Source organism: Hippocampus comes, unplaced genomic scaffold, assembly GCF_001891065.2.
Source record: "Hippocampus comes isolate QL1 unplaced genomic scaffold, H_comes_QL1_v1.1 scaffold41, whole genome shotgun sequence".
Classification (NCBI taxonomy): Eukaryota; Metazoa; Chordata; class Actinopteri; order Syngnathiformes; family Syngnathidae; genus Hippocampus; species Hippocampus comes.
The window spans coordinates 2,869,892-2,877,879 of NW_017805153.1; the positions used below are offsets into that span (position 1 = coordinate 2,869,892).

Below are 7,988 nucleotides of genomic sequence, written 5' to 3' on the forward strand. Positions count from 1 at the left end.
TTGCTTTTGCAAAGCCAAAGGTTTCCACTCCTCTTCGCGTTTCTCTCATTTGTTGGTTTCTAATTCACATCTGAATTGAACATTGTTGGTCATCTCTGAGTTATTCTTGCAACTGAGAAAATAATCTACTCCCTCATCGCTTCATGATAGATGGGCCATGAGTGTGTGTGTGTGCGTGTGTGTGTGTGTGCATGTGTGTGTGTGTGTGTGTGTGTGTGTGTGTGTGTGTGTGTGTGTGTGTGTGTGTGTGAGACAGAGTAAGTAAACGGCAGCTGTGCAAGCCCGTGTGTGCTGTCCACAAGTGAGAACGTGGAGGGGCCCGTGGTATCCGTCAGAGTAGAACAATGGCTTTTAAATGAATCTGGGAGCTCGTAAATCACAGAAAGAGAGCGCCCAAACGCGACGCTGATTGCCCGGACGCCAGAGTCAGCGGACGACAGGAAGGCGCGAATGAAAGAGAGCCCCTGCGATACACCTTGTTAGCGTCAGAACAAAACCTCTCCATTCAGAACCAATGGCCTACTTAGGCAAATGAGTCAACTTGAGCACACATTCTCTTGTAAAAAGTTATTTCCTTGAGAGGGGTTTACTTTAGTCAGTCAGTGGGCACAAATGTAAATAAATTCAAGAAATAACATTTGACAATGTAGCTTTGGTACCTAATAGGGGATGGAGGGCTACAGATTTTTTTGTAGTCGACCATAATGTGATAAAAGTTGATTAATCTACATTTGTTTAGCACAGTACGGCCGGCCCCGGCGTTTATTGTGTTCCAGACAGGTTTCACGTAAAGTCTTATTTTGATGGACCAGCATAGAAAAAAAAATTAAATCATATGATCAATAATATGCCCGTTACAAGCAGTTGGTGCCTCTTTATGCCAATTTAGTCAGTGAAAGTATGATAAATTAGCCTTTTTTTTAACAGCTGATTAAATTTGCAGTAGCAATATAAGGTATAACACCAACTTGAAGCAAACAAGATGCTCTTTATTTGAAATTTACTAACTCTGTTTGTATTTCTTAGTAAATAAAGCTGCTTAGTAAGCCGGAACTAACAAACAGATGTCACATTCTCATGAATTTGCACCCTCCTGAGAGTGGAAAAGCTCGAAAATCAGCGACCTCCATAATCAAGCAGCTGTGATATTTGAAACTTTTTTTTTTTTTTTTTAAATAAATACTTTGTAGATTTCGGTAACAGCAACTGATGAAGACGTGCACATTTAAAATAAACAAAGTGAAACGAATTAAACTGGTTGGTTGCCGAAAACACCTTATTTCTTCCATCCATCCATTTTCAATAGCACTCGTCCTGATTTGGGACGCCGGTGGGCAAGAGCCGCTGACTTGGAATGAGAAACAGGTCTTCACTTTGAATTGTCTTGATTATACTGTCGTATCTTAGTAGTAGCGTCAGTGTGGCTGATGCAGTTTCTGCTCACGCTAAGCAGTTGTAAGTCATTAAATCCCGCCTTCATTATGGTTAGCATGTGTGTTGCTACGGAGGGTGAAACAAGCGCTAGACTGCGTATAATTGTAGCTTTGTGCAGCAAAACATGCAATTATAAATTTACAGGAGGGATATCGCATATTCCTCTCGCCTCATATTCACAGAAAGGCGGTCACAGCTCTCTTCTGGAGTGTTGCTTCCCTGGACCTGTTGTGGACTGTTGCCAAACAGCAGCAACTGGCAGTGACCCCAGGTTCACTCTGAGGGTTGAGGTCAGGTCAACCCAGTTGGCTGCACAAAGCAGCCCAGGAGTTGATGCAAGGTTAAGGGTCATGATATCTTCTCTCACCTGTCTTTTCTCCTGAACAGCACAAGTGGAGGACAAAAACGGAGGATGTGTGAGAAAGTCGCAAAAGTAAACACATATGTTAACCCAAGATCTGTCCCGTCTTGAACTTTCTCCTATGGGCTGGGGCCGCAAAGTTGTATAATGCCTTGGTTGATTAAGTGGCGAGGTTCAGAGCTGCCACCCAGACACTGAGGTTAGCTGGTTTTGGTTTTTGTGGCCAGATTCTTTGGCTAGAAGTCCCCCTCTGTTAGTTAAATGCAAACCTCAAGTCACATTCCCACACACGCTCACTGTTTGGACACACACCTGCTTCAAATATGAAGTAACACAGTCACACCGAAACACGCAGCTCTGTTATTTGCCGTCCTTTTTCCAGACAAATGAGCTCAATATTTAGGTGGGCGGGTCCAGAGGAAAAGTGCACGAGAGAAAGTAATTCAGGGGGTCTGCTCTTAAGACAAACGACACAGGAGCAAATGGCACCTGGTCCTTTCTCTCAACCAGTGCAGAAAAAGAAGAGAACCTAGCTGTAAATCAGCATGATTGGGACCACCATGGAGCGTAAAAAGACAAGTGAGCATTTGCTGTTGGATTTCATTATTAGCCGCTGAGTGCAAAACTGAATTTTGTACAATGCTCATGCAGTAAAAAGCAAAACAGGAAATAAACCAACAAACATAAGTGTCCTTTTAATTCTGTACAACTTGGATAATGGCTAATCAGGTCCTCTTATGTCCTAATTTTTCAATAAATGATCAAGAGACAGGGCTTCCAAAGGGACCAATTTGTCCACAAATTTCTCACAAAAGCAGATTTTTTTTAATGTGTGTGGCGCTGTGCCAAAACATGGAGGATCAAAATGCAGAGAAGCAAAGTATGGATCTAAAGAAGAATTTATTTCAAAAACAAAAAGGCAAACAAGGCGCTGTAAATAATTGATTCATTTGTTCATTTTCCGATCCGCTTTATCCTCACAAGGGTTGAGGGGGGTGCTGGAGCCGATCCCAGCTATCTTCGGGAAGTAGGCGGTGGAGACCCTGAACCTGGTTGCCAGTCAATCGCAGGAATCAAAATAATAAATTAAACAATTCCTCAATTAATAGAGGGAACGGGCTCACCAGGCAGAAAAATAGAAAAACATTGCATCACATGACTGAGCACAGCAGCATCAACAACAACCTAACTCGGGAACGACCTCCAAGCGGTGTTGGGCGTGCCTTCGGACTACCAACAGTTCCCAGTCAACAGCCGACAACTGGGTCTGCAGGTACTCGGGTCGCTGCGGCTTTAGGAGCCGCTTAGGGACCCAGTTGGAGGTTGCTCAACAGCAACAGCAACTGCATCAACAACAATGAACTGACCAGGACTAAAAATGGAGGGAACTTGACAACGTTAACTCCAAGTGTTCCCTTGATTTTTTTGAGCAGTTTACAATCAAACTGATGAGAAAACAAGGCACACCTGGAAAGGACATGAGTGGCTGGAGGGAGCTGACTGGATGATGCAAGGGACAGAGTTGACGAGAACAGGTGGAAACAAAAAAAAACAAAAAAAAAAACTAATGAATTGAGAAGACCTGAATATGGAACAGTGGAAAATAAGACATAACATGCAACCAAACTAAACATACTATAATCCAAACAACAAAAAACACACATCACTTAACCTTTCAACACATGTGATCCTTTCTAATAGAAGATTTTTGACGTTTGAAGTAAGCAGGCATATATATATATATATGTGTATATATATATATATATAATTTTTTACTCCTGACTATATTTAAGGTGCATTGGCTGTTGGTCAACTGGTTGCACGTCTGCCTCACAGTGCAGTGCTGTGTGAAGTTTATATGTTCTCGTGGGTTTCCTCGGGTGGTCCGGTTTCCTCCCACATTCCAAAAACATGCGTGGCAGGCTGATTGGAACACTCTAAATTGCCCCTAGGTGTGAGCGTGAGCGCGGATGGTTGCTCATCTGTGTGTGCCCTTCGATTGGCTGGCAAGCAGTTCAGGGTGTACCACGCCTACTGCCCGATGACGGCTGGGATAGGCTCCAGCATGCCCAAGACCCTTGTGAGGATAAGTGGATTAGAAAATGGAAGGATGGATCTATCTATCTATTGTTCTGTTCTGTTCTGTTCAGTTGTGAATAAAGCACTCAAAGCCTTATGTGCAACACCATATGCTGCTCTTGAGGAAATAATGGAAAATGAATCGATGAATGCATGACAAGTATTTACAAAACCATCGGAGAAGCTGCTTTTACACTCTTCACCTGAGGAGGCTCGGGAGTAATTAGCAGTTTTAAATCAATATTTAATGATTCACGCTTGCTCATTTTGAGCACAAAGGCCAGACAGTTCAAACGTTGCCCATGGCCAAGGGGCACAATGCGAACCACAGACTCACTTTGCATTCCCACAACTCAGCAAAATGTTTCACAACAACTTGAGTACACACACAGACTAAGCTGTTTTGCCGTGATATCCAATAAATGGTGGGAAAAAAAAAGCCGTCGAGAGCCCCAAATCTACATGTAGCTTTTCCCGGAGTCAAATCGCAACGTTTTTATTGCTGTTGGCCCAGCATTCATTTCTAGGGAACAAACTGGTGGTGGAGCTGTGAGGAGATTCCCACGTTTCGTCCCAGGTTATGTGGACCCCTGGGACATATGGCTTCTCTGTCTGTCTCCTCACTTATGACTGAGGTTTTGGTTGCTTATTTTCATCCTTCTTTTCCCATTTTTTTTTTTTTGGTCCATTTCCTGTGAGTCCCGAGAAATCCCCCTGTAGACAAACGGCACTGGCCCATGCCTCCAATGCTCTTTCTTCATCTCGGTTCAGCAGGCTACGTAAACACACTGCGTGGACTAGAGCTGGCATAGAGAGAGAACGACGGGACATAATGGGTGCCTGTGTGTGTGTGTGTGCATATTTATGTGAGAGCAAGCAGGCACATGCATGGTAGAATCAGGAATGATGAGACGCATATCAAGCGAGGGGAAAGCGGAATTGTGCGCATACGGTACTGGCGGCAGGGGTCGGGGGACATTGGAGCTCGGAGCGTATTGAATGGCTCATTAAGTTTGGCCGTGCTTGTGTGTGCGCGCGGCGCGCTCGCAGCTGTGCATGGCGGCCACAGTCACGACTGCAAAGGGATGAGGGAGTCAACCTGAGACCTACCCAATCAAAGTATGCGTTAAATCAAAGTTGCAGCTGTTATGTGTTGGAGGGTCTGCATGTGTGAGTGTTGGCACGCCGCTCTCCAAAGTGCCGCAAATTTTGTGTTTGCAAAAGGAAATACCTTGACAGGTTTTTGGAACACCCGCCCGGGTACTCCTTCTCCATATCCCGCTTTCTTCCAACTCTCTTTCTCCATCTGCACTCTTCCTTTAGTTTAGTTTTTGGTGTTATTTTACACTCACACACCCTTCCTTTAGCTTGAAGCAACAGCGTTCCTCCCAGTATGAGTGTTTTGTAACAGCCATTTTGGCCATCACAGAATCTTTTGGAGAAAAGGGCTTCGATTAATGACCGTAGTCTTCATTCTAGGGCAGGAATGATCAATTTATGTCCCAAAAATAAATGGCGACAAAACAATAATAATATTTGGCTCTCTATGACAATGAACGCTGAGTGGTTGTTCTTCCCACCTGCAAGCTTTTTGGTCATGCTCATCTTTGTGGTCTCTTTTTTCCACACCCTGTAGACAGTTTAAGACCAGGGAAAATGCCACCTGCTTTCCAAAAGACAGATGTGTTTGTGTCCCCTGTCATTATTTATTAAATTCCACATAACTTATAGGCTCTATTTTCCTAGACAGTGCACCTGCGCCGTGGCGTAACTACCGTCGGATCCCGACTATTGCATAAGCTGCAAGACTCAATGCGCATATTTTGTCCAATTTGGCAGACGAGTTTCCACCAAGCCTGGCGGCCCGGCGCAGCAGAAGGCGTGCCTTGGAGATGCGCCAGGAGGGGTAACAATTCAATGGCAGAAAGTTGAACTTAACTGTATGCTTGCTCACATCAAAAGCACGTGCAGGGTAGAAAGCTGGACGAACACAGTATATTGAATTATTTGCATTTTGTTGCTATTTACATTGTTATTAAACATGACAGCTAGTGAAAATGATTTTTTAAGAAATTATTGTGTGGGTCCAGATTGTTTTGCGGATTTCAGAATTTATGTTCCGCATTTTCAAAGATTCTATAATCCGGTTTGTCTACACATCGACCAGAAGGTCGACTTGGGCAGTGTATTTCACTATCTGCAAGTTGGAGCTCCTCAAGGTCTCTGAATGGCAACATATTATCCTTTTCTTTGTTGTTTCAATATATCACAGATCACAAAGAGCCACAATAGTTGCTTGGTCTATACCCGGTCTTCACGCAGTCCACTCATCATACTGAGTCATTGAAGCCATATTTTATTTACAGTGTTTGAGGTCTCTGCGATTGGCTGGCAACCAGTTTCGGGTGTCGCCCGCCTACTGCCCCAAGACAGCTGGGATAGACTCCAGCACCCCCCACACCCTTTGAAAGGATAAGCGGCTCAGATAACGAATGGATTGACGGAAGGATGAATAGATGTTTGAGGTTTTTGAGTTATTTTAACGTCACAACTTTTGCTTCTTCAGGTGCGGCGTTTGGTCGTATCATGACCTTACGTTTTCTTTATCTTGTTTTGTTTTCTCAGGATGGATGGATAGCGTGCAAATACTCTTTTAGCAATTTGATCTTGGTGTTACAACTCACAGGACAACACATATGGCAACTGGAAATATCGTTGACGTGACTTGCAGAGGGAAATGTTGAAACTTGTTGCTCAAGTGTCTTTATCTCTACTGTTCGCATTTATAATATCATCCATCCTTGAATATTGTTCCAAGTCCTCAGTTGACTGTTACAAAATGTCTATTTTTTAATCCGTGTTTTTCATTTGTTTAATGTCATTCATCAAGTTTTGCAGCCTGCTTTGTTGTTTGACCACTTGACTGAGTTTATCGGATATGTAACTTATGATGCCCTCCAAGTCCTCCTCACTCGTTGGCATTTTAAGGCCTTTTCCTTGTTTGCCAGTTTGTTGCTGTCCCTCCAGTGATTAAAAAAAATGTACGGACCCTAAGAGACATGGAAGTGTGTTCACTTAGTCATGGAGCTGTTTGTTATGTTCACTTCGCAATCACAGTCGCCACAAAGCCACATTGGCCCTTCACCTCCTGCTTTGACGCAGCTTGAAGGGGAAGCGGTCGCACTCACCAACAACAGCTCTCCTCACCAGCGCCGATCGCTTCAAAAACTTCATCTCCAGCTTTCTCCTTCTTGTTGGTTTGTAACTCCATAAAACGCCAGTGTGAAGACGCGTTGCAGCGTGAGGGCAGTGGAATGAAAGGAGCCAATTTGATATGCCATGATTGAAGTTGACTGTGACCACTCCCAGTCCTCCCGCTCGCAGATCAACCCCCCTGTCCTTGTCTGCAAAATTACCAACATCGGGTTTATGACAATCACATGAAAAGTAGAGAATTCAGACCTCTTAACTCAATGCTTGCAAATGAGATACAATAATAACAACCTCTTTTTTTAAATGACATAGTGGGCAAAGAGCCAGTAATATAGGTGGGTTCATAACTGCTTGGTTATTGAAATGTAATCACAACTTGCTTGTAGATGGGTTTGACTTGTCAACTTAACATAATACATTTGAAGTTGTCATAGTAACGCAAACTGCGTTGACAAGCAACATAACAGACGAAGAGGGAAAGTGACATCTTAACTAGTTAAGTGTTTAAAAAGTCAAAGTCGGGCCTTGGATTTGAAATGGAAATGAAGTGTTGGTTTGGCACAGCTCCCATCTCAGAGCATTACAGTGTCTGTATGTTTTTGTATGTATCCATGTGCTGCGCTGCATACTGCACATTTGAGTTGTCTAGACTGCATACATTGTTTATAAAATTCCTCGAAAACACCTTTTTTCAAATCCAAGTTTTTGTGATGTGGCAAAACAAGACTAAGATAAATCATTTCTACTTACCCCCAGCATTAATGCGACTTTATTCCTGTAGAACTCAATTGAAAGGAAAAAAAGTTTTTTTTTTAGATAAAATGATTGATTGATTGATTGATTGATTGATCTCATCAGTTACACCTTCTTCTTCTGATTGGCTGTTTTTCTTGATTGGTTG

General features: G+C 43.2%; 1 long non-coding RNA gene across 1 annotated transcript; it reads left to right on the plus strand.

Moving 5' to 3' along the window:
• The first annotated feature begins 749 nt into the window (after positions 1-749).
• LOC109514960 (uncharacterized) lies at positions 750-3,699 on the plus strand. The gene is made up of 3 exons (XR_002168085.1): positions 750-760; positions 1,141-1,142; positions 3,637-3,699. It is a non-coding gene; the product is annotated as an uncharacterized LOC109514960 (long non-coding RNA).
• Positions 3,700-7,988: the final 4,289 nt, after the last annotated feature.